At 37.1% G+C, this 26,436-nt stretch overlaps 1 protein-coding gene across 1 annotated transcript in view; it reads left to right on the top strand.

Annotated features, from left to right (window-relative positions):
• CDH12 (cadherin 12) overlaps positions 1 to 26,436 on the top strand; it is a 791,024-nt gene that overhangs the window by 41,268 nt on the left and 723,320 nt on the right. The window contains exon 2 of the mRNA XM_064506878.1: positions 7,640 to 7,934. The gene's annotated coding sequence lies outside the window, so the exon portion shown is untranslated. The remainder of the gene's footprint in view (positions 1 to 7,639; positions 7,935 to 26,436) is intronic.

Raw genomic sequence — 26,436 nt, 5'->3', positions numbered from 1 at the left:
CTCTCCCTACAGTAAGTCTGCCAGAAGCTTATGATGAGTCAGCTTGGGCTGTTGAACGTGAACAGCTTTGCTATCCATAAAGGTGTCCTCACAATTCTAACATACAGAAATTCTCAGCACAGGGAAGGAGCTATTGAAAATCATAGTTTCTCCCATTTCACAATGGGCAATATAACTCTCTCTTCTATTAAAATCTGTTAAAGTACTTTCTGAAACTGTTTTACACTTCTGTTTTTTCTTTCCTGGTGCAATTGGCCACATGCTACTTTAGGTGTCATTTTGTAGATGTAAGAATAAGGGCAGTATTCCACTTGATGAGAAATGGGACCAGTTATCTTTGCCTGCTAGATTAATCTCCCTGAGTTTATTAATACCAGGTCCCCCTCCCATCCCTAGAAGTCTGAAAGAGCAGCTTTTTCTAAAAATAAAATATACTTCCATCTTTCACCCCTGCTTCCTCCTCACTGAAGAACTGCTTCTGGAAAATTACTAGTGCTGTCTGCTCAAAGCTATCTCGCGACTATGAATTACTGGTTTCTCCTAATTTAATAGAGTTCTCCTAATTTAATAGTAAATCCTGATAGGATTAACTCCTAATTATTACAAGTGAATACTGCTTGTTAAGGAAAGTCAAATATGAACAGGAGTTATTTAAAATGTTTAGGCAAATTATTATTTTTTCTTTTCTGAGTGATGTGATTTTGTGGATATAGCCTTTTGTCACAAAATTGTAAACCTGTAAGAGGTTCTTTTTTTAACAATATTTCTGGATTTTCTCAAAGTATGAAGATATTTTATTTTTCCATTTTGAATTTCTCCATTTTATTCAGAGGTTTTTCTTCACCGCTTTTTAAAAAAATTTCTAAGAAGTCTGTTGTGGTGCCCTCTCTGTATATACAACAGCTCACTCTCTACTGTCTTTTTTCCCCTAAATGGTGTAGTGAGGGTTGAATTAATTTTAAAAGTATGCAATAAATTTTTCAGTGTCACCTTTTAAGAAGAAATGGTTTCATTTTATTGTCTGACAGTTTCCACTGTATCTGAAATTAAATTTTATTTTTCTTGCAACTTCAGTTCTTGAAAATATTTTAAATGTATTTTCATCCTCATTCAAAATGAAAAAAAACTCTGAAACTTGATAGATGTGTATGCCTCTTTCCAGCCTTTCCTAAACATTTCCCAAAACAAGGTAAGAAAAAAAATCCAGTATTTGAAAGTTACTATGATTTTGTACATTATTGTCTTGATTTCTTAAGGTAAAGAAAGATAGAGACACAGTAAAGTAATCTCAAGTCATTTAAAAATGTTGTAAGGCTACCTAAGAATCCTGTAAAATTAGATCAGTGGAATTTTTGGTGTTTTGATTTTATGCAAAAATTATCTAAAAACAGAAAATGAATAAAAGCAAGTGAACAAAAATAAGTGTAATTACAACTGTCTAGATTTTTTTCTTTATTTTAGGTTTTGTGAACTGTACACAAATTCATACTGATTTGTGTATACTGAAACTGTTTATATACTGATTAAACAGAAAGTGCGTAGATTTGTTCATCTGTCTATCCACAAATACGGAAATGATAAGGTCTCTGTGAAAGAACTTACCATCTCCCTTCAATATTATTTACAGATGATAATAGCTTTTAGTGGTATTTATTTGATTTGTTGTTAGAAACCAGTTACATTTTGGTTTTACAGACAGCCATGACTTGCCTTTCTGGATAACAAACAGCTGCCTAGAAACCCTGTGTGCTTGTGTTTTATGTTTATAAAGACCAAAAGATGAGGTAATTTACATATAGTGAAGATTTCTAAATCACTCGTCCTGAAAACATTTTACTCACGCCGGTCTTTAAACCTTATAGCTCAGTATAGGTTCTATTTCTGTAGTAAGTACCGTAGCTTATTGTTTGCTCAAAGATGTACTGTGTCCAAGTGATGGTCCATCAGTGACACAGGGAGGTCACCTCGGCTCTCATTTGGCTACTTTTACCATATGTTGGCATTGGACCAGTAGAATTGTTAAAAGGCTATGAAACGCAGGAAATTTTCATCTGGGTCAGGGAAGGAATTAATAAGATTTATCCAAGGATGGATTATTCCTAATCTCGTTGCAAGCCATACACAGGCTAACGCTTGGCATGTTCACAGATGCTGTTCCTCTTGTCTCCTGTTAGCTATGCTGCTGTACTATAGGCATTTTTTTACTTAAAGTAGTGCCAAGATAGCTCCTTCTGGCCAGATATAAACTGACTAGTACAAGGTATGATCTAAATTAACTCTTTTAGAAAGTCTTTGTGCCTTACCTGTACCTGTCGTTGGATACATAAGCTAAATGAAGCAGTGCCATCTCAATTTTTATCTTGTACAACACTTCGGTGTTTCACAGGCACCTAACAACGGCTAAGGATAACATGCTGCAGATCTGTTTGTGTTTGTTCAAACAGCCCCTAGAGTTTAATTTCTGTAGCTTGTGGCTCCAAAGTTTGTACTTTGTCAGGTTTGTAAGGAAGATGTTTAATATAGTATAATGTTACTGAGATCCCATTTCAAAGCTCACTTCTAGCTGAGGCTCAAGCATTTTGGGGTGCTTGCATTTTTCCATTTAATGTGTAATGCCTAGAATCAATGTTATAACTCCAGTTCACTTCAGTGAGAGGTAGGCTCCAACTAGCTTTTGAAACTCTGTCTGTAGGGATTAAAAATCTGTAATGTTCATAATTTCTGAGATAAACTGTTTTAGTGTCATTCTCTTTCTAAAGACTAATGTACACACATTTAGGTGTGTGCTGTGTACAGCCTGCAGACCTAGCACCGTTGTTGAACGTCTGGATTCACAGCTTTTCTCCTACCTGATACATGGATTTCCAACTTCAAAATCAATGTGCGGGAAAGAAGAGAAGGATTTCATTCCAATATAGAGTAGGACGCAGATGAGTTGTGTACTCAGACAGGGAACACAGAAGCACTGTTGGGCCCTCAGTTTTGCTAAGCCAAAAGACCAAGTGAGTTGTTTAACTGTTGGAGTAGTAGTATGTGGCGGACTAGAAGATCAAGCCTAGTCCTCTTGTGTCCCAGATGGTAGTGACTGTTACACCATCCTCCTCCTGTATATTGTCAGTTGTAGATTATGAAAGCTTTCTGTGTCCCAGGATACAGCTGGGATTTCTGTCTGTTTCTTAAGATTCATGCATATCAGAGTTGGTTTATTTGTTGAGGGAGAATTTAAATAATAAGAAACATGATCTCAAAAGCATCTTCTTACAGATTTCCTTTAGAGCAAGCTGTGGGGGAGGAGAGTAATGTCTTTCTCAGTGTGCCATTTATCAGCCAGCGCAGTGGTGCGGAGCAATTTTGTTCTCGTCTCATGTCCCAGGCGTCCTCGTATAGATTTTCACTTCCACCAGCTGGATGGAACCTTGAAATGCAACCTGATGCTTGGGCTTGATGAGTTGCTCTGTACTGACTACATAAGTATTTGTTCTTATACCACAGGGGCAAAGAGTAACACATTTAGTTACTGATCAAGAATGGATTTCAACAAGCTAGGCCTTGGTCATAGAGGGTGCTGAGCACTGTTAGTGCTCAGTAATAAAAGATTTTTCTTGCACACCCTGAAATCATTAGCAAAGTTAGAGGGAGATGGGCTTCAGCAGCTTACTTCTGAATTACATAAAATAATTTGTGTGGTACAGGAAAAGAAAATATCAAGGGTGTTTATATTCAGAGCAATCAAATTTTAATGTCCGTAGCAATCACTAAAATCGTATTAGTGGAATTTCAAGAGAAGTGATAGACATCGGGACCTGTTGCTTTGCATTTAGGCCAAGTGAAGGATGGCACCAGGATGTTCTGGGGTTTTCATGCGATTTCAAGAATCAGTAATCTGTCATGTGCATTTATTAGTCCTTCTGGTTTTTGTAGATTTTGGAAGGGTCGTGAATTTGGTGGGAATGAAACAGATGTTTAGTTCTTTTAGCTATTGTAAACATGAGGTACATTGGGAGAAAAACAACATATATATTTTTCTCCCCTCTTTTCTTCCAACTACCATTATTTAAACTGGAACAGAAAGAGTTCTAAATATAGGTGTTTCAGTTTTATTTTCTTGTTATTTGTATTGAGTTGGCCAGGTTTTACCACTAGTAGTAGACTTGGGGAAAAATGGGGGGAAAAAAAGATGCAAAACTATTTTAACTGAGAAGATATTTCCACTTGTACAAAAATATTAAAACTCACAGTTTATAATGTATGCTAGCAGAAAACATTTCACATGCACAATCCCAAGCGAACTAAACAAAAGAATTTGACCACTTGCATTTAAGTTCTGTGTAGGTATGTTTGCAACAAATCGTATTGCAGTTTCATCTGAAAAAGATCGTGCACCTGATTCACTGATTAATGTGTAAGCATCTGCAGTCTACAATTCATGTAATTTTTCTGGTTTGGATTTTGGGGCATAAATTGGCTTAACTCTATTTATGTTAAAGCTTCTGCACTCATTTATATCCATGGAGGATTTTGCTCTTTAGGCAGAAATATATGAAACCAATTTTCTCATTTTTTTCCTATTTTGCCATCTTTTGCATTTGTTCTAACGTATTTCTTAAAAATCCGATGAGAAAGTGACGAATGCCATTAACTTCCACATAAAGTTGTTCAGATATTAAAATGTACCAAAGTATAAAAGGGTTTTTTTTGTCACGTTGCTCCACTGAATTTTCAATAACCCATTGGCTTTATATGTCATTCAGTATGTATTTTTTTTAATCTAAAGAAATAAAGATGTTAATGTCAGGTTTAATGCTTTGTTGGTAGTACTGTAATAGAGATATGAATAAAAGGATTCTGATGTATTCTGAAAGTAACTGGAAGGTAATGAAGAGTTCTAAAGAATGCAAATCAATATCTAAATCCTTACACTTTTAAATGCTATTTATATGCTATAAATTTTATTAGTGCCGTGTTCATAATAACATTAAAAAGTCTCATTTTCCTGCCAGGGAGCCTGAAATCAGATTTAGTATTTATTTAAGCTACACTTCACTTTTATGACTTGGGGAAAAAATACTGCATATGTTTATGAACATTTATTTTTTATAATGGGTTTTGGGGAGGGGAGAGCAAATCCTTTAGTTCTTTTCTAAAGATGAATTGCCTGTTTAGCTCTATAAAATTACACTTTTCCCTGCCCAGTAGCATGTGTAGAAGTACAATTTGTAGTGGAGAACAAAAAAAGGATGATAGCTTGTGAAGGAACACAGTGACTCACTGACATATCCTCTTTCTTCTCTTACCAGTAAAACGGCTCTTTGTAGGTGAGATTAGTGTTGGAATCGAGGCTTTCTTTGGGTGATATCAGGAGACGTAGCCACTGTAGTATCCTTTTTAACTACTCATGGGGTAAAGTAGTAATGGCTCAGTCACTGTCTGGCTCTCCACATACTTAACTAGAAAAGAGTTATCTTGACAAAAGAAGCGATTGATGGTAGCATGTAGAGTTGTGAAGATGATGCTGGTAGTGAGATAAAAGGATTGGGCCACTCTGAAACTGATCTTTATAGGTATTAGCACATCCATTTGGATCTGGGAAGGAGGAACAAGGAACAGTTCTTAGGTTTCCCTGTAAAGAATTGCTGTAGATTATTTACCTCATTCTCCCACATGAAATGAAAAAATATCCAAAGAAGGCATTATGGTATCTCTGCAGAAAAAATCGCATTGAGAATGGATTAGATGGGAAGATAAGTACATTAAAGCAAGATTTTTGTATTGTGAAAATACAAATCAACTGGAAGAGAAGAGCACAAATCAAATTTTGTTGAATTTTTTATCTCACTACCTAGTGTTGGAGAAAATACTTCTTAGACCATTATAGCAATCCTTTTGTATTTCTATATTAAAAAATGTGATCTCTTCTCCCTTAAGAATATATCTTTCTCTTTTGACTGAGAAATGTCTTTTAAAGATAAAAGTTGTAATTAATATAGGAATTTGGCATAGAATCTCCTAAGCAGCTGTAGGGAAATAGGAGTTCTGTTCTTCCGAACGAAATTATTTTGACCATGCCATCTGCATTTGGATAGATCTTGGATAAACAGAAGTATAGAGCCAACATTAGTTTCCACACCCACTTGAATGCTTTATAGAATAATAATGTTGGAAGGGACCTCTTGTGGTCATCTGGTCCAATCTCTACTCAAAGCAAGACTATCTTTAATGTCAGATTAGATAGTTCAAGTTAATGCCCATTCAAATATTAGTATCTTTAAGGATGGAAATTCCACAGCCTCACTAAGAAACCTTTTCCAGTATTTGACCAACATCAATGAAAAATTTTCTCCTCATATCTAGTCAGAATTTCCTTTGCTGTAACTTTTGAATGTTGCTTCTCATCTTTTATGGTGGACCTCTGAGAAAAATCTGGCTCCATCCTCTTTGTAATGACCCGTTAGGTAGCTGCAAACAGCAATTAGATCTTCCCCTTAGCCTTCTTTTCTTGGCTGAACAAATCCAGCTCTCTCTCTCAGCCTGCCCTTGTACACCATGTTTTCCAGTCCCCTGAGCACGTTGATAGCCCTCTGTTGTCCTTACTCCACTTCGTCAGTGTTTTCCTTGTCTTGTTCATGTGGAGTCCAAAGTGGGACACAGTCAAGTGTCAAACAGAGGAGAGATTCACTTCCCTTGACCGGTTGACTAAAATTTTGCTAATACAGCCCAGTATGCACAACTTGCTCATTGCAAGGGTGCCCTGCTAACATGTTCAGCTTGTTGTCTATCAGGACCCCATGTCTCTTCTGCAGAGCTGTTTTCTCTCCTGTCAGCTCCCAGCCTGTACTGCGGCATGGGGTTAATGTGTTCCAGGGGCAGGATTCTGTACTTCCCTTTGTTGAACTTGCTGAGGTTCCTGCTAGCCCAATTCTCCAACCTGTCCAGGTGCCTCTGAATGGCTGCCCCACCCTCCAACGTATTGACCACTCCTCCCCAATTTTTGTCATCCCTGGCCTTACTGGGGTGCTTTCTGCTCCATCATCTAGGTTGTTAATAAAGACATTAAACAGTGTCAGCCGTGTTTCATGCTTTTCTTTTTGGAGGAATAACAATTTGTCCTTTGAAATGGTATACAGAACAAAAAGTAAATGCTTATAATTCTGCATGATATGACAGTGCACATGAATCCCAGGACTATGCATTCTGTCATAACTTAAACAGATATTTTTTGTCTTCAGACTCCCTGTGTCAATTTCTATTAATTAGTGAGATATATAACGGAATGGAATACAGGTAGAGATGCAGATGCAATTTGGTACCTGCAGGATTTCTGAAAGAACCTATATTTTTCAAATCCAGGCATCTGAAAATTTCTCATGATGCTAAAAGGAATATTTAAATATTTGATAAAGAAGAAGCCTTTACTCTGTCTGTGCTTTGGATCCCTATCTTGAAAATAAGCTTCACAGAACTTTCCTATCTCAAAATGGAGTTAATACTTTTCAAAGATAGCAAAGTACTATGGTACTTTATTAATGAGGACATGTTATTTAAAACAAGAGATGGAAATAAATTTGGATTTGTAGTAGGAAGTGACCTGCAGTCCAAAGTCCTTAATCCAAACTACTATATTGTGCTCATCTTTCTGCAGGCACATCATCTCATCGTCTTAATTTAAGGTGTTCCAGCTGACATTCCATGGATCAAATCTGGACCACATGTACCTCTGTGAAAAGAAAATGAATGCTGCCAACAGCCATGTACTTAAAGCTGGAAAATACCATATCTACATAAGAAGAAATGAGACTTCAGGAACCCCACCTGCTATGCCTGAGGATGGTAAAGCATCAAGAGGCACTGCATTGTATTTTTGCACAGACTGGTAGGAAAGAAGTAGAAGGTGACATTCATTCCCCATAGTAAGAACTGGACTCCCTTGAGTGAAGGTAAGCCCATATATAAACTTAAGACCTAACTGTAGAGAACTACTATCATTTCTAGAAAAAGACAAATACATTTTTAAGTAAGAAAGTGTTTGTGAGTGTACTGATAATACTGATCAAGAACTAGTAGTCTTGCATAGTATTTTTATTTGGCAGCATTTTCGTATTGCCAGGAAGTATGTTTTACAGGATATATAACCTGTCTCAGATATATAGAAGTTGATTGTCTGTGTTAATTTTGACAAGCTAAATAGATTAATCATCAGTTGTAGAGGAAATGACAGTATGACGAAAATGAGCATGATGCCAGTAGTGAGTGGATTATAGTGATGATTCTGACAGCAAGCTACAGTACATACCATAAGAGAACACCCAAGGATACTCATAATTAATACAGAGAGTACTCATTCTGAACCTGTCAGAAAAAGTAGCCACTTGGTCCTTTTGGTTAGTCTGTTCTTGAAGGTTGCTATGTTTGTCCTGCACCTAGGGGGGAATAACCCCATGCACCAGTACAGGTTGGGGGTTGACCTACTGAAAAGCAGCTCTGTGGAGAAGGATCTGGGAGTCCTAGTGGACAACAAGTTAACCATGAGCCAGCAATGTGCCCTTGTGGCCAAGAAGGCCGATGGTCTCCTGGCGTGCATTAGGAAGAGTGTTGCCAGCAGGTCAAGGGAGGTGATCCTTCCCCTCTACTCAGCCCTGGTGAGGCCACAGCTGGAGTGCTGTGTCCAATTCTGGGCTCCCCAGTACAAGAGAGTCATGGCGCTACTGGAAAGAGTCCAGCGTAGGGATATGAAGATAGTTAGGGGCCTGGAGCATCTCTCTTACGAGGAAAGGCTGAGCGGGCTGGGCCTGTTTAGCCTGGAGAAGAGAAGACTGAGGGGGGATCTTATCAATGTATACAAACATCTAAAGGAAGGGTGTCAAGAGGATGGTGCCAGACTCTTCTCAGTGGTGCCCAGTGACAGGACAAGAGGCAACGGGCACAAACTGAAACACAGGAAGTTCTCTCTGACCATGAGGAAAACTTTACTGTGAGGGTGACAGAGCACTGGCACAGGTTGCCCAGAGAGGTTGGGGAGTCTCCTTCTCTGGAGATATTCAAAACCCTCCTGGACGCGATCCTGTGCAATGTGCTGTAGGTGACCCTGCTAGAGCAAAAAATTATTTTCCACATGCAAAGAAATGCAGTCATCATCTTGATAGACACTCAGATCCCTTCAAGAAATATACTATTATCAGGAAGGCATTCAGTCATGGTTTGGATTATTTACTTAAGGCGTAAAAATATTTTGCAGTTATCTGGTCTCCAGAATTATAGGTATAGATTTTAAACACAACCAGTTCCTTTAAGCAGTATTATGTGTGCTAGCTTTCCATAACAGGGGTAATACTAAGTAATATCTTTATCTATCTCATATGCTGACCCATTGTTCTAGCTGCCTTGAATATGAAATCTGTAGTAAACAATATAATTAGTGAATTAGTAAATTAGAAAAAAATGAATAGTTTGATAATCAGCAGCCACAGTGAACAGCTGAGCTTGTGAGATCTTTGCTTAGTGTTCCCCTATGTGATTGTCGGTATGTAAAATAGTTTGAACGTTGTACCTGCTCAGTGGTGCAATTTTGTTAAAATATTATAAGCATCCATGAGCAGAGCCTGATTGACTTTTATAGTTACTGAAAAGCAGACGGGTAGAAAGCTAGTCCTTGAAATCAAGAGTGATGAAAAGGTAGTATATAAATTGTTTATAGGGGAGAATCAGAGATTGCTGGGTGTCCATTGTGTGCTGTAGTCAGTTTACTAAAGCAGAAAAGTATGCAACATCCTAATGTAACACCTTCCATATGATAAGGCATATTCCTTTGTGTTAAAAGAAATGTTAGGCTGGAAAAAGTGCTGGCTGCTGGAACCAAAGCTGTAGAGAAACATCAGCACAGCATGAAGTCCTGGTTAATTAGGAAGGGGTGACAATAGTACAGCTCACTTGAGAAGGAGCAAGAGAAAATAGCTAGGAAAAGTATTTCATTAGGTAATAAAGGGTTGTTGAATTTGTATGATTATCTTCATCCTTTCTCAAACTTAAGATCTGGCTAGAACAGCAAAATCTGGAACTTCTGTTGTTTTGGTGTGGGGGGGTCTGCCCTTCTCTCAGTCTTTTATATGTGAATTTATATTCTGTAATAGTTTTTCCTGCTATTTTTTATTGCCATGGATATTATTTATTTGTTTGTTCGTGTCACCTGCTTATAAAAATCTGGATATTGAGTTGTTTGTTTTGATTTTGAATGTCACACACTTGAATTAAGAACTCCATCTGTAAAGATGACAGCAGACAGTAGGGCTTTCTATGATAAAGACAAGTTCTAAAGAATAGACTGCTTTTAGAAACATGATTGCTGCAGATATGTTCTTTGCTTTTAGTAATGACATTTTTATGATGCTTTGACCTGAGGGCTTTGGATTATAATGAGCTCTAGCCTAATCTTAGGATATATTTGGACACAGTCTTCTGTATTGCTAATGTGAGTAATGTTTTATTGCAGCACTATTAGGCAACACATAATAGTGCTGCAAACCTAGTAAGGCATGGAAAGCAAACCTGTAATTGTGCTAAGTCACATTTGGGCTCTGCTTTGAACTTCAGCTTTTGATTTAAAGCTATTTGTAATTATAGGCACTTCACTGCACTATAATTTCCCATTGCTTCATAATTTTGTCCTGTTCCACAGAGGTTATGAATTTGGCACTGAATGGACGTGAGTTTAGGATTAGGCTGCTACCTCCCTACCTATCACTTCTTCCTATTCTTTGCCTCCAGAGCAACTGAAGTACTTGATTATGGCCTTATCATCTCCTGCCTTGATGAACGAAACGTATTCCTCCCTAGTTTCTGTCCAGTGCAAATCACAGCCCTTCAGCTTCCTACAGAATTTGGCTAATTTGGTTAGTTTGTATGCACACTGTTTTGTCCATTTCTTTTCTGTTGGTTTTTCCTTGGCCCCAGATGGTGAAAAACTCCATGACTTAAAAGTTTGAAACTCAGATTAGACTATACTAACATTTTTCGTGCATGTACACATTTTAACATAATGAAGCCAATTTAGTCCAAACCTAAATGTGCTTACAAAATACTCATTTTTGTGTCTTATAACCTGAAAAGAACCAAATTGCAACCCACAGAGAGGTCATCTAGGCTGTTTCCTGCTTCAGAGTTTGATCAGCTGTACGTAAACTGTCTCTGAAAGGTGTTTGTTTAGCCTATTTCAAAAATCTTTATCATTTAATTACTTTACATTACGTGTGGATCTCTTCGGAGTTTTTTTCATTTCTGCCAGCTCATCTGGAGGGGCTGTCTTCCTTTTATATTTAATTGCTTCTTTTCTGTCATTAAAGGCAAATTTGAATGTCCCTTTACAAAGAACAGTCAGTGAAAGAAGTATTATTTGTATTTGATCCACTGAACAAAATTATGTAGTTCAAATTTTCTGAAAAAGAAGAAATTTTATTTTCATATATATATATATATATAAAGTATAGGAATTTTATATATGGGAATCTCTACAAAAGACTATTAATATAATATTACTTGTATTTGAAAATGACTGATATAATTCTTAGCTCTGAACTTGGAAAGAAAAACAATTCCATCAACCATTCTCTTCTTTCAGAAGTTGTTTCAGATATGTTCTCGCTCTTCTATGTGTTTAAAACAAGGTAACTTGTACTGTTTTTGTTTTTATGTTTTACTAGCTTGGCAAAAACAGTTTTAATCCTTTCCTCATTTAAGCACATCCTTCTGCTTTAGTATTGTATTTTGAATGTGGAGGAAGAGGAGAAGAGTCCTTTATGCTGTGCCATCTCTCTCAGCTTTGAAGCACTGCCAAACTTCTACTTCAAAGCTGTTTCAAGGCTATGGCTTTGTCACAAAACCATCATATACAAAGCTTTTACCAACCTACACAGCAGTTTGTTTTTTTAAAGTATGCCTTTATTAGTGAAGAAAGGTTAACTTTCATGATTGCAAGAAATTGTCTCTGTAAATACAATTTGTGCTAAAACTTCCCATCCCACCCAAAACAATTATTTAACTTGTCTTCACTATGTGGGGAAAATACCTTTAGACAAGACTGTTGACTGGAAAATGTTCTATCATTAAATAAACAGCATTACAAAAGTGACAACATTTTATCTGGGCAGTAATTTTTACCAGGTACAGTTTTCCACTTGACTAGTATTCTGTTTCTAATCATCTAAAAGTGATTATGAAAAGTCCTAAATAGATGCTGAAAGATTTGTGAGGTTGATCCAAAATCCTAACAAATTTCACTGGGCTTTTTAAAGTCCCAGCTATGCTTTTATACTTAGATGCATCCATATGTAAAGAGGTGCAAATATATTGGCTTTTAAAAATTCAAAATAAATTTGATAGATGTTTTAATAAGCCTAATACAGGGAAACAAAAGAGATATTGCTTCTGCTGCAGGCATATGTGTGCAGATACATGGCATATGACCATTTCATCCTTATTGCCATGAATAGTCACACTGGAGTTGAAATCCTTCCTGAAGGAAAATTTTATGTTCACGTAAGTAGACCGTACATAGGAATACAATGAGCAAAGTCTGACTCAGAGATCTGAATGATTTCAGTGTATGCCTAGGTGGCATAACCCGAAGCCTGAATCCAGCTTGGCTTTGTGTAACTTTGCTTGGTAAAGAAGCCCAGCTTGTTTTGAGCACAGACATACTCCCAGCAGTTGAAATAAACATACATGTTATAGTCTGTGCTCTAACGTGACTGGAAGAATGCTGAGAAGAGAAAATACCCTTCTTAATCTTAAGCTTTGATCTTTTGTTAATGGGTCCTTTCATTATCTTTCTAAAAGAAGTTGCTTTAAGTTTTATCATCTTTATTTCAGTTTCATGAAATTATGATGATCTGTCTTGCTACTTTTGTAGTGGACAGAATGACAAATAGAAAATAAAGAAGTGGTGAAAACTGCACCTTCTAGGATAATATACTGGTTGCAAAAGTCTTACTCCTGATTATGATACTTGAAAGAAACAGTCCTGGTCAGGTCGGTCAAGCCGCTTCTTCTACCACTGACTCGACGCAGCATTCTGGGTTACGCAGTGGGACTGCTAACAGCTACCGAATGAATGCTAGAAAAGATTTTCACAAAGCCTAGCTTGTTCTGTTTACTGTTGAATGACCTTGTGTGGCTGATTAATTGGATAGATTATTAGGAAAGCAAATGGATATTTTTTGCTTTGCAGTTGCACTTAAGCAAGTTCTAGTGTGTGTTGTTGAGAGATATGCACAGGTTAAAATGCACATTAACTAGTCTTCATGCTTGACTTTTTTGTCTACTGAGTGAACCTAAATTTAAAGGACAAATTAAATCTCTCATAAAATGGAAAAATTGTGCAACCTAAGTACTGTATATTTTCCTTTTTTTTTTTTTTTTGGTACTTTAGGACTATAAAATATTACTGGTTTCATCTTAATAAACTTGTAAAACACATTACAGACTTCTAACACATTCCTGAATTTTGATTTAGACACAAAAGCATACAAAGGAACAAATGTAGGAGGCTTTGAGACCAACTAAGCTTAGTATGTGCTCTGCCAAAGCAACTGTACAAACCATTGCAAATTCAGTGAAGCTGAATAACTATTTATCTCAATTGGATGGTAAATAAAATAATGAGGAAAGCTTTTAGTTCTATTAGCAGCTAATAGAAAAATCAAAAACAACTTCAGCCTGTGTGCCTAATGTGGCAGGAATCAGTAAAACATGCTGACTACCGGCTCAGCACAAAATAAAAAGGACTGCTTAGCAGAAAGCAGTAAAATCTGAGAAGTGCTCTAAACAAAGCAGTTGCCAACTATTTCCATGCAGCAGGGTTAACTGAGCACTTAAGACAGAGATGCGCAAAATTGTTTCCTAGAGGCATACCTCCCTTCCATAATACAGTCTGTCAGTATTTCCAAAACTAAAGTGCTTCTACCTGATTTAGAGCTAAGGAATACTATCTATGTCTAATATCCATTTATCCAGACTACTGTTAGATTGGAAGAGTACAAGTTCCATAAAAATGCCACTTTTGAATGAAGGGTGGGTGCCATGAAGTAAGAGCAGCTCTGAATCTCCATTTGAGATAATGGAAATAATGATCAGTGATAATAGCAAATCATTAAAACTAGGTAGAAAATATTTTTTCCATTTTTTTCCATTTTTAACTTTTTATTTGCTGTAATAAGCTTTAATACTGCATTTATATTTCAAAACAAAAGGTTGCTTTGAACCAAAGATGTGAACTGCCAATATTTTAAAGTTAATTTCTGAAAAGATAGATTTGCCAAAAATACATCTATGTAGGTCTTCATCTCGTACTTTTTTAATTAAAAAAAATCAAGAACAGTTGTCACCCTTTATTAACAGTACATTCCCAGGAAACTATGAATTCAAAGTACTATTCAGAATGCAAACCCTACCATAGACATGTGAGACTACTTTGACTTTTCATCCTTACTAGAGGAGAACAGCACGTTTTGAAATACAGTGATTTCCTTCAAGATGTAATTTTAGTTCCGCTAGAATAAAATGCTGGATAGAATACATGTCCACCTTACATGTCTGGTGGCTGAGGCTATTCAAAAGAGCTGCTCGCAGTTCAGCATTAGGCTGTTTTCATAATTTGTGGAACAAGTCTCAAAATAATTGTTGTTCAGCATGTGCAAGCAAGACATATATGTGCCTCAACCCTGGTGCTTTTGTGGCCCCAGCTGTTTTCCTTTCTCTTCACTTTTTCCCCTCAATGTGAAATGCTGAAAAGTGTAGCACTTCAAACAGGATGCATTCAAAGTTTATGCTGACACTTAAATTCTTGTTGCCCAAGAGCCACTAATTTAATTAGAAATGTCAATGCTGGAATTAGTAAAGAAATAAAATACCCCTTCAGAGAAATTTCAGCAAAGAAGATTAGAGAACAAGAGGGAAAAAGCAAATGACATCTGCAGGCCTGTTTCTCTCCACTGAGTACAAAAGGAGTGTAGGATGACTAGCATGGATGTACATACCTAATTGTAGACATCTAAAGTTAGCTGAGATGATCTTCCCTCTGTAATTAGAATATTAACATTTGGACTCCCCAGAGAAATAATCATTGAATTTCCACTTAGGTGCTTCCAAATTTCTTGATATCTCAGCATAACATTGTTAAAAGTGCAAGGAATTTGGGAAATGCTTACGTTCTGTAGGGCACCTATTTTATTTTTAAGTAATACTTCTTTTTAAATAATAAATGTTTATGCTTAATGAGTCCTGTATTTACTTAATTTTACACAAGGTTCCATTGTCATAATTTGAATGTCAATTTTTGTAGTTACTAAATTTCTCAGCTATTAAAAAGCATCACTGGACTTTCGTGACAAATACAATGAAAATATTTTTGGTAGTCTTTGCAGTACCTCTGTTTGAAGTCAGTGAGAAGCAAAATGAAAAAAAGTCTAGCAAATAGTGTATATTTTAAATGTTTACTTCATCCATGTTGCTCATTTTTTCCATCAGCAATGAGATTTACTAGTATGGTATTTTGTAGAAAATTAGTCTCACATGAGTGGGATTTAGCAGAACCCTAGTTTTATACTTACATATCAAAAACTTCACAAAAGAAACTGTCAAGCCCTCATCCATTTGTGGAACTAAATACTGTATTCCACAGCTCACTGTTATTGTTCAGTGCTGAATACTCAATGATAATAATTTATATTTAAGTTATGGTATGAAAAATAATAGGTGGTGAATAATACCACATGATTAGCATGAACAGATTTAATTATGATGTCTCTTAATTCAGTAGGGACAAGCTTACCTTTTTAAAAATGAAGAACAAGCCTTTGATACTTCTAATAACTGGATTTTGATCTCATTTTTATTTTATTTAAAGTAATGTGAATTTGGAGTAACTCCAGGTAGGTCAAAACTAGGGCATTGTACTAGGGTAAAAAGATGAGAATCAGTATCCCAGGTTTCATGTTCTGGGAGAAGTTTCAGATTGGGTGTCAGTGGGGCCACATCTACTGAAAGGTAAACTGAGCTCTGAAATAGTGCCATCTTTCCAGATTATAAAGAAGAAACTTCTTTAACCTGATAAGCAGATGCTGATTTAGGTTATCAGCTTTTTTCATAGGAAATAAATAGCTGCAATAACTCTATCAAAGATAAAGCAAAACCAGTTTATGTAGCTGAAGCAGGTAAAGCCATGCTTCTGTGGACCTCACCAGATCCTTTATAGTTATCCTGATTAAATTAGATTACCCTAATTAAACCCATCATTGGTATCAAAGAATATTGCTTTCAGTTATGCCTATGCTGTTGCTAAATACATTTTAATATATTTAACATTTTAATAACCTTTTGTTTCTCTAAATATGCAAGTAAGATATCATAGCTGAACTATCACAACCTCAATCCTCTAGCTACTGATGGTCATAATTTTGTCAGATCACTGTGTCAGGAACTCTTTCCCACTCCACCAACGACCTACAACCAACCTGCACTTAATTGCTAAATAAATGTGTGTTTCATTGCAGGTTCACTAGAGACCCCTACCCTTAGGTAAAACCTTTACAGACTGTAAATAGAATCTGGGTACCTCTTTCTTCTTGTCACTGAAGTGACTGCAGCTGTAGGACATAACATGTTGGCTGAAGTGAAGCCGCATTTGAATGCACTTCTAACTGTTAGCATCTTAGGCATGGTCATGTGAAGCTCCTGATGGCGTTACTAGTGAATTGTTGCAGTCTGTGCTGAGTTCTCTGCTGCTGCAGCTACGCTGCCAACAGCATCTTATCTAGTTTAAATTTAGCTGAGGTATGTGTACATGAGCTGCATTCAGAGCACTAACTGCACTATACATGTGCATAAGTCAAGACAGTCCAACTCGTGGCAGCCCACCTGCGGGATAATTTCATACATCTTCTGCCATTGCTTTAGAAGAACTTTGGCTGTCAACATTTAAGCAATGTTGAACTGTGAAAGTGAAGGGACGCTGCCCACTGCCTCTGCGCAGGGCTCACTTCCAGAAAGTAGAAGGTGTCCTGTTGCCTTACCATAGCTGGTAGGAGACGTGGGGAGAGACCTTGCATTTGGCCCCTGTCAGAAAAAAAAGTAGAAGTCTTCTCCTGATTCCCTGAAATAGTCCATGTGCCACAAATGAAAAAGCATTTATCTGTTCTCTATTGTTATTACTTATTTTTCTTTCTTTTTCCCAGCATAGTATTAGGGTTGTTCACTGTCTTTTGGCTAAAAGAGCTTTCCTTTACAAATACAGTTTTGTTAACATCATTATAGTACTGTGCACATGTGCTGATACCAAACATTTGAATTTTCCAGTTACTGGTATGGGGCATCTCTGCAGATGGAGAGTACTGGCACTGGTTTAAGTACACTCTAATAACTTGATCCTGCGTTTGAGTATGAACACACTGATCTCCATATGAGGACCCTGTTGATTGAGGAGTTGTGTTAACATATAACAGAATATCATTCTCTGTGCTAAACAAAAGGCAGATAGTGAACAGGAAGGGATGAGACATCAGTAAATTTTGCAGTTAAATGTAGGTGAGCACATCTTGTAGGATGTAAATGGGTAGTTGGAGGTAGTTACACATTCCCCAGGCCCATTTCTGACCTAGCTGATGATGTGTTGTTACTCTCAAAGGGGGCATACCTTACAGCAAAGCCAAGAATTCATTGTTAATTTATTTAAAGATCTTAACAGTGTAACCAAAATACTAGAAACAGCTGTTATTACTAGTTGAGTTGCAATGGTACTAACACTCACAGTCCACATTGTCCAGTTAATACAAAACAGTTAACACAAAACAAATGTTTTAACAGTATTACACATAAAGGATGCCATAAAAAAAAAGAAGAAGAAGAAGAAGAAATAGTCCCTCCTAGTGTCTTCGCTTCTTCCCTGGTGTTCTTCCTCACCATTTCACTTCCCCTCTAGGTCCTGAGGTCAATGCTTTCAATTGGGGGAGGGGGTGTTACGATGAACTGTGAGCATCCTGAGATCTTCATTGGGAAGAGGTTGATGTTCATCTTCCTCTTCTGGGAAGTGCATGCTGTTGATGGATTCTTATTCCTCTCCCTATGGTTCACTTGGGACCGTTTTTGTATGTTTTCTAACATACTTTACACCTGTTCTTCCTTCGCTGGTCCGTAATTCCACATTGCATCTGAATTTACTCTGCATGATCTGTTTTACATGTGCTAGATACTTGGTTTTTGTCCACTTCTATTACTCCCCAAACCATTGCGTTACTGTCAGTAACTGGCCTGCTGGTGAGCTGTTGATAGCCCTGTGCCTTTCAGTATCATCCACTGCCCTTACCTTCAAGGCCTCTGCTATTACTTGCACTCCTTTATGCTGTATCATTATTCCGTGGTCATGGATAGTTCATTCTACCCAGCATAACTACTTGTTACTCATATCTGTCTATTTAAAAATTATTTAAAGTAGGCATTGCACCACACAATTACACAAAGCCGAGCATAACTAAAACAAATTAGGCAGTAGCTGCCTGGTCATTCAGTGGAGACTGTTGCAGCTAAAAAAGCTAAACAAAAGCTTCAGGCAAGCCAAAGCATCTCCAGACAAAGTATGAGAAGTCCTGAAGCTGGTGTTAGCCTACTATGATGCCTGTGGCCTGTTAGTAGCAATTGTAAGTTTGTATTTACTGGTCTGCAGGGTTAGCATGGCAGTGTGTCCGAACTAGTAAGGCCAGCTAAGTGCATCTACATGGCTTTTCCAGTGAAGCTCGTTCACATTTGGTTAGCCCTGAGTGCTAACAGTATCAAAGTCTGATCACATGTATGTCTCCTTGTTATGCTTACTCCTGGGTACAGCGGTGATTTATAGCAGCTGTAGAACAGGTTTATGATATTTTAGCTTGTGTGTATGAAAGTAACAAGCTAATGTATGCTAACCACTAACATTTATTAAAGTGTACCAAAATGGTATCATAAATTTGGGCAGAGGCTCTGATTTTGCCAGCTTCCCTAAGCTTATAGGTTGTGACATCCCTCCCGGGTTCTGCACATACCAGGGCTTTTCTGCACAGAACCCTTTGCTGGGTTGTATTTGGTTAGCACTTTTATACCAATTCGAAGATTATATCTTGTCACTGTTAAGAATTGACGATAATGTTGTCATTAGTAGTTTCACAGAGCATCTGTGCAGTCCTGAACAGTTATATCATGCTGGCATGGATATACTATCCTGATTTACAGGTTTCTCCAGCAGACACTGTTTATCAGACAAAGGGAGGTTCACCTAGAAAGCAATTTTGAGTGACTAGCTGATAAGCCCCATGCAAAGTATACCAAAGTTACAGGTCTAGTGCTTTATATTGTCTTCCAGGAGAATCTGCTTTCCAGAGGAATGAAGAAAGATCAGTCCTTGCACTCTCGAAATGGCAAGGTCTTCCTTATGCCAGGGTTATATTTAGATATGTAGCCTTGGAGAAGTTTTAAGCTGCCTCTGAACTTCATACGCTGCTGTGATGGCACGTATGGACTAGTTCCAACAAGGGTCAAAGCATAAAAATGTCTTTGAAGTAGTTTGGTAATGTCATCTTGGTGGGCTGCACAAAGAAATAATGTGTCATTTCCTAACAAATTCAGAACACTGTGGGTAAATAACTGCAGGTAGTAGAACATTTGGCACCTGAAGGACACATCTGTTTATGTTTTAAGTGTAATGCACATATTAGCTAATTAATCATAACAAATTAACAAACTCATTCTTCTTTCAGCAAAGAATATGAGTGATGGATTCAGAGAGGAGAATTTTCTCCTATTTGCAGTCAAGCAATATATTCTGCAAGACTGAAATGAAATAATGCAGATCAAGGTGCAGTGGGGGAGGAAGGGAGAAAGGTGTTAGTCTACTAAAAGTGCAGAGGCATGAGAGAACAGGGAGAAGCAATTTGAGAGATAAGAATACAGAGATTTTGCAGTGGTGATACACAGTTTGCAAGGATTTATGGCTTCTATATTTCTCTGTCTCACATCCCCATGCTGCATTTCCATAATTCTGAGGCTGAATGGTAGCTAGGAAACTGAATTAAAAACTTCTTTCCCCAAAATGTTTTTAAAAAGACCAGTTAGGTTCATATACTGATTCTCTTTCTACCATTGTAAATTGGACATGGACTTGTGCTGGCAACTAAGAAATCTCTAGGGAACCAAACAGACGATGTCCCTGGTGAACTTTGATTCAATTTATGTGGAATAGATTGGTTGGCACCAGCTACTAAAAACTGAGTTTAAGCACACTGTGAGAGACAGATATTCTTCCAAAATTTTGTCTTTCGAAGCCAAGCCAGCTCTTATTATTGGAACTGCCATAATTCATGAGATGATCTCAAGCAGTTTCTTTCAAAAGGGAGGGATTTCAGAGAGGCATCTGAGAATTCAAGTCCTGTCCTCTCCAACTCACTGGTGAGAACAGCACTTAGAGTCTCATCGAAAGCCCATTGCCATCAATGGGACTCTCTTCATTATCTTTACTGGACACTGTAATGAGCTTTCCATCTAATATAATCTCTTGCAAACAAATGGAAAAATAGATTGCTGAATTAGTGATGCTGTGTGGCTATGGTAGTCTTCTAAATACACAGAAATACAGAGTTTATATTTTTTAAGAAACAATATGTTCTATGTTTTTGGATATACATGAGAAAACAGCTGACCTATGTCTTGTATAAACCACCACTAGTGGATGCATTTTAGTGTTACTATAATTCAGAATTAAAGAAAAAAAACCCCTCTATGTTACAGAAATGAAACTAGGACATTTCCAGCTTAATTTTTTTAGATATGTGAAATCATAACGTTTCAATATATTGACATTTTATTCCAATTTAAGATAAAAACAAAAATATGAATATTTCACATTCCAATGGAATAGAAATCTCAAAATTCTTGCTCTTTTCTATTGTTAATGACTCTGAGGGTTATAAGCCAGGCAACTGAAAAAGAAATAACATACATGCAGGGGAAAAAATCCCCTGTATCTCAACTTTTAAAATTGTTGAAGATTAATATCTAAATAGAATAATTGACATACTATAGATATTACATGCTGATCAAGGGAGGTTTGTTACATGTATAGAAGAATTTTATATAAATGGCATGGATTTTCTTATACATCTGCTGAATTAATGGTTTTTTTTTTTTTTCTTTCTTTTTCTTTTTTTGGAAAGGGCCTGATCCAAGTCCATTGGTATCAATGAAAAAAATCATTTTGTTTTAAAAAGCTGCTGGACTGAACACTCTTCCCCTAAATTACTTATTATATATAAAATGCATTATGAAAAATAGGCAGTAAGGTTTTCAGGTTGCAAAATATCCCAAAGTACATTTCCCACTGAAAGCTATGCTGATTATTTAATGTGATTGTGCTCTTATGTTCTACCCTGTGGCATGTAAGGGTAACTCAGACTTCAACTCTTTCTTCACTGCAAAGCTTAACTAGTTTTTTAATTGAGTCGTATTTGCTTATGAAAAGTCTCATCTAAATTTAGGATTGCCTTCAGTCTGGGCTAGGAGGCTTTCCTTGGGCTAAAGGCAAACATGCAGCTTAATTTATGCTCTGACTGGTAACCACGTGCTTTGCAGGGAAATTGCAGTTTAAACCATTGTGATGCAGATGACAGTCCTTTACTCCAGCACTTCAAAATTCCTCACATAAATTCTCCAAAAGTCTAATATGAAGGAATTAAGGAATGAGTCAACTCTTCACAGTCCAAATAATCACAAAGTACACTCCTGTGAGGCTTGAGAAAAAGCACAAGTGAGTGCTGCACAAGTACAGATATAGAATGGCATTTGCCCTTTTTTGCATTTGACTCAATAATGTGTGCTTATTTTATAGCATCATTTTATCTATAAAATTCAGTGCTGTGTGGGCTGATTATTGCTATAAGAGTTGTCAGTCAATCACAGTGGTCTGTGAGCTAAAAGCAAATCCTTTAAACTGTAAATATCTGGAGGTACATTACAATGAAAACAGAAAGGGCATGAAAAGTTCATGCAAAATGTGAAATTGTTGTTGTTGTCAATAGTGTAAATGCATTGCAGAGCAGAGGGTATTCATCCCATAGACCGAGAGAATGAAAACTGGTAAGTTCTCCTTTCATCTGTAGCGACAGTGAATAGAAGCAGCAGTAACAAGCCTGGAACATTTCCTCCTATATTCAGTTTGGACCATCTAATCCCTATATAAGTCCAGGATAAAAAAGTATAGAACAGGATTGGAACTCATTCTTAGTAAAGAATGTAACTTTCTAAGCAGATTTGGCTGTGATCTGATAAAATGTAGTCCTAGAGGATACTGGTTAGTGTAAAATTCATAGGTATTCTGTCTTTCCTAACAGTCTGGGAAATCTGGGTGAAGGATATGACTCTAAGGAACTGATGTGGAAGTACTCTCCAGTAAGAGTGAAAATCTATAGATTTACAGTGTATTTTATGTGTTTGTTTTGTTTTTGTTTTCCTGTAAAAGGAGAAGAAAAAACCCTGCCATTTATATACCCAAGACAGTTCTTGAACATTGCTTGTGTTCTGCTTTTCTTATCAGAACATGCACTTTACATGCTCTCTGTATGGAACTGAGTAGTGCTATTGAAGATGGTTGTTTTGATGTAATCAGATTACTAAGAAAAGGCAAAGTTGGATATCCTTATATTACAGTACTGTTTGAAGAGGTATGTACAGGGTGCAAATAAGTACTGGAATATGGTCAGAAGCAGGCATCTGTTTAAACAGTCTAATACCTGATATGATAGATATGTTGTGCCTACTGATCACCCTAATCCATAATCAGTTTTGGTTAAGCATAGATTCAGATGCTGCTTATTTAGGTTATTGGGTTTTGGGGAAGCTTTTTAGCCTTCATGACTAATTATTCAGAAATATATTGTGCACTGACAGTCTGAGAGAGCTGTTAGACATTTGCACACTCTGTGTTCAGGAAAATATATAAAGGATCATCAAAGCAGAAAGCATGCTATACACTGATTTTCAGAAGAGGGCGAACTACTAGAAATGGTATCAGCCTCATCTTGAAACTGCAAGTGAACATTCAAAACTGAGGATAGCATAGGGTACCTCCCCCGAAAATCAGACTGCTTAGAAGTAAGACGGACGTGCAGATACTACCTTTTGAGACACATCAAGCATATTCTATCAAAAATCCATATATAACTATTGAAATCATACAGAAATTTGTCAGGAGTCTTTAAATTTAGGACAGAAAAAGATGGGAAAAAATATTTCAGAAAGCATTTAAGTGGATGAGATTCAAAGTGGCATCATACTGCTGTCCATTCAAGGAATCCACGTGCAGCCTAGGAAGATAAAAGTTTAATAAGTCTCTGCTCAGACAATGAGCAAAACAGAAAATGTATAGAAGGCCCTTTAAAGCGCTCCCAGGATTTGATAGTAAGTCCTTTCATGAAGGAGCACCAAATAGATACTGCATCTGGGGGAAAGGAAGGAGTGAACTCAGTAGGGAAAAATGAGGAACATAAAAAAGGGGTCCCTGAGGACTTTTTTTGTTTGCTTCCTCTCTGCAGGTCTTCACAACCCATACAGGCATCTGCTAAATACTTTTTGATTTAGTTTATGCAACACTTAAAAATGTCAAGAGCCACTGCTACTTTGCACTGACATTGTAACTTTGACTTTGGAGCTACATTTGTGTACCCCTGGAAGGAAACCTTTTAGAGAAAAATCTGAAATAGACAAGTTTAGACTGAAAGATTCTCTCATGCAGAGGCCTCAAACAGATTTGTGAGATGGAAGGGTACCAAGTTAGAGAAAATATGCCCAAACCTCTCTGGCTGCTGCTGCAACTGCTCCTGTTCTCAGATAGAACAGAAATAGAAGCTGCCTAAGGAAGCGGCAAAGAGCTGTGGGAGGGAGGGAAGAACCAAGGTATGTACACATGTAGGAGTGGGAGCCAGGGTGCCAAAATGCCTTCTGTAGCTTTGTGTCCCTTAGCAATCTTTAGACTCTGCTGTGGGAAGGCTGAGTCTCTCAGTCATGAATATCCCATTCTACCATATTAGGTGATTCCTTCTTTTCTCTACCTCTTTTGTTCTTAACTTTCAAACCACTACTATTTACTATTATTCATAATGATGTAGGAACTAATATTGCAGCATTTTAGCAACAGCATAGCAAATTCTCAGTGACAGACCTTATAGGGGGGGAAGGTGATTTTCTTTAAAACAAAGTTGAAGCAAAACTGAACTAATTCACATTTGCACTCATACTCACATACTCAGAGGCACCCAGATGTGTGTGTACAAGTAGTCTATCCAGAAGTCAGACATTAAGAAACTGTCTGTCTATACTTTCCTGACGTAGAGAACAAGGAATGCCAGCTATCCAATCCATCTCACATCACCTGGGTGCTTCTTAGGCTGAAAACCATGCTCTGGTTTTGGGTTTGCCTTTTTGTGGTTCAGAAGCTGACAAAGATTATGATCTTTTGTCTGTACAGGTTGTCCCATATCTATGATTCCTCTGTCTCCTTATTTGAGTGTCTTATGTCTCCTGCCTGTTCTCCGTCTTCCTTCTGGCATCTCTTATAGCTTAAGGTTATGCTTAACATGAGCATGGGCTGTTCTTTCTTTTGTCTTTTGTTTCGTATCTGGGTGTTCCCAGGTGAACCAGAATCTTAATGAAGTGTTGATCTAGGTGCCATCAACACACGTCATTCTTACAGATCTTCTCCAATTTGCTGCTCTTGGTGTTTCCACATGCAGGCATTCCTATACATTCTCCATTCATACCAGTTTAAACATTTGTCTTGCAATTCTCTATGGTAGTGCTTCAGAAGATTTTTGTTGTTGTTGGATATTGAACATTAAAGTCAAATATACAGGATGACCCTTGGGGAGCTGAAGTTAAGGTGAAGAGGATCAACTTTAGGGATTATGATAATCCTACACCTAAATACATCCAGGCTGTCACAAACCCATTACTATGCCGGGAGAAATCTGGTGAACTAGAAATTTAGAAAATTTGAGACTTCCTATCCTGATTAGACTATGTACCATCCAACTCTCAAGAATGTATTCTACCACAGGTTCTTCCTCTGTTAGCCTCCCATTTTAAATCAGAGCTATAGTATTTGAGGAATAAGGTAACAATGTGAACAGATATGTCAGAATCTATCCCTGCTGCATCCCTGCTCTATCCCTACTAAGTTGATTAATTAAAAAAGCTGAAGTAATATCTTTGATTCTCAAATGGAGGACTGTTACATGTGAAATAAATGTAAGAAGATACGATTTTGGAACTAGAAAAGGAGGTAGTGATTGAAGCCACATTTGAAATACTGTGAGCAATTCTAATCAGCTCATTATAATAAAGGTATTATGGAAATGAGGCAGCGAAGGAAATGGTAGGAGAGGGCTTTCAGAATTGAGACTCAAGGATTTTAGTTATTCAAAAGGTTAGAAAATCAACATATGATTTTTTTGGAAAGAGGAGATTAAGAAGAGACCTTAACCAGTTATGCAGTGAAGAGACTTGGGAGGACAATTGATACAAGATCATTTGAGTGGGTGTCAAATTGAAGAACAAGGGGGAGAAGCTTAAGTCAAGAAATGCAAATTGCTTCAGGAATTCAAAATGAGGTTTTTTCAGATAGAATGATACATAAGTAAAAGAGCAATTGGAGACACTATTTTAAACAATGTGTAGTACTTTGATAGATACTCAGCTTAAAGTATTCCTTGATAGCACTTAAAATAAATAGAAGCCAAACAAACAAAACACTTTCCAGAGAAAGAAGAGGAATTCTTAGGAAAAAGAGAAAGAAAGAAAATATAAAAGATAACGTTACTTTTGAAAGTTACCCACATGCATTGCATTCATACAGAGTTTCATTAGTCTCAGTGGTTTTTGACACTGACTCTCATGCTGCTCACAGATTAACCTGGGCAAATACAGTATTTTCAACTTTCAGTTTTATCGTAAGTCTTGTTATATTAAACTTCCTAACATTCTATACCCTAGAGCCTAGTGGTTATTATCTTTTTAAAACATAGGGAGACTCTCAAACATTAAAGAAAGTCAAAATATTAGCTGACTGTGTTAAAAGTTTTGAATGTTTCTTTAGTATTTTCCTTAACTGTTGTTATGACTCTTGGGGGTTTTACTCAGAGTTTTTATGTGCTTGGAATTCACAAGAATGCAAAAACTTTGCTAATACATGATTAGGAAGTATAAATAAAGTATTTAAGTGATAATCATCTATGTGCTTGAAACAGGTCATAGTGTTTAGACTCTCTCCAGTTTTCTTCTATGGTTTTCAAATTCTATGAGGTTGTCAGTGCTTTGTTCTTTCACTCAGAATAGCTTCTCACTTTGTATTGTTTATGTCTCTGTGAATCGTTCTGAAGT

Source organism: Dromaius novaehollandiae, chromosome 2, assembly GCF_036370855.1.
Source record: "Dromaius novaehollandiae isolate bDroNov1 chromosome 2, bDroNov1.hap1, whole genome shotgun sequence".
In the NCBI taxonomy this organism is placed as follows: Eukaryota; Metazoa; Chordata; class Aves; order Casuariiformes; family Dromaiidae; genus Dromaius; species Dromaius novaehollandiae.
Note: the sequence above shows the minus strand (reverse complement) of the source record. Positions and strands in the feature narration are given on the sequence as shown.